Source organism: Equus quagga, chromosome 13 (genome assembly GCF_021613505.1).
Source record: "Equus quagga isolate Etosha38 chromosome 13, UCLA_HA_Equagga_1.0, whole genome shotgun sequence".
Classification (NCBI taxonomy): Eukaryota; Metazoa; Chordata; class Mammalia; order Perissodactyla; family Equidae; genus Equus; species Equus quagga.
The window spans coordinates 80816570-80817991 of NC_060279.1; positions in this window are offsets into that span (position 1 = coordinate 80816570).

A 1422-nucleotide genomic window follows, 5' to 3' on the forward strand; every position below is an offset into this window, starting at 1 on the left:
ACCCTTACATCACACACCACATACATTTAAAAATGAGCAAAAGATGTTAATAGATATTTTATCAAAGAAGATAAACAGATGGTTAATATGGAAAAAAAAATCCAACATCATTATTCATTAGGAAAATGTAAATTAAAATCCCATTGTCATAAGTGACATCAGCATCATGGCATAGTGAGCTCTTCCCTTAGATTCTCCCAGCTAAGATACAAAGCAACAGAGGACATTCACAAACAGAATAGACGTCTGAGAGACCCATGCAGCCATACATCTGAAGGTGGAGGAGCTGGACCCCCACCAGGAGGAAGTAGAAGGAGGTAAAGGGATCTCCTCTCCCTCCCGAGAGGTGACCTAGGAGGGGACTGTGTGCAGCTCTGAAAGGAGAAGGGGGAGGGGCAGCTCTCCATAGGAACACTTTTGCTCTCCAAATTGCCTCCATGGGAAAGCCCCACACAGAGGAGGCTAAGCGATTTCACAGGGTGTCTAAATCAAGCGAGCACCCCTGGAGGGCAAATAGCGAGAATGCTGGGATTGCACATGTGAAAGAAAGCACCCCTCCCTGTTCCTGGCACACCAGCTCACCTGGTTGGCCAGAGCAAGGGACCCCCACCAGAGCACATGTGCATGCATTTGTAAAGCAGCAGCTGCGAGCAGGCAATCGCAGATGGGTCCTGTCAGCATAGATACCAAAGGACAGACACAGACGCCAGGGATTGTGGCAGGCTCAGAATACACAACTCCTGATGCCACCCACACCAGCAGCAGGTGGAATCTGTGACCAGATACTATCACTATGTGAAGGCACAAATGTACCCCATCAAACAGTATGAAGAAATACATTAACGCTCCAGATGAAATGGAAAATGAAAAGCACCCAGAAGTCAATCCTGAAGGCACAGAAATTTACAATCTAAATGACAGAGAACTCAAAATAGCTATCATAAAAAAACTCAATGAGTTACAAGAAAATTCACAAAGACAGTTCAAAGAAATCCAGAGCAAAATTAAAGAACAGAGGGAATTCATCGCAAAAGAGATTGACACTATAAAGGAAAACCAATCAGAAATGTTAGAGATGAAAAACACAATGAATAAAATATAGAAAAATGTGGAGTCCTTGAATAAAAGAGCTGATATTAGGGAGGACAGAATTAGCAGTTTGGAGGACAGAAATATAGAACCATTTCTGATGGAGGAGGAGAGAGAACTAAGACTAAAAAGAAACAAAGAAATTCTCCAAGAAATATCCGACTCAATTAGGAAATGCAACATAAGGATTCTAGCTATTCCAGAGGGAGAAGAGATGGAGAAAGGAACAGAAAGCTTGTTCAAAGAAATAATAACTGAGAACTTCCTAAACCTGGGGAAGGAGCTAAAATTACAAATGAAAGAAGTCAACAGATCTCCTAATTACCTCAATGC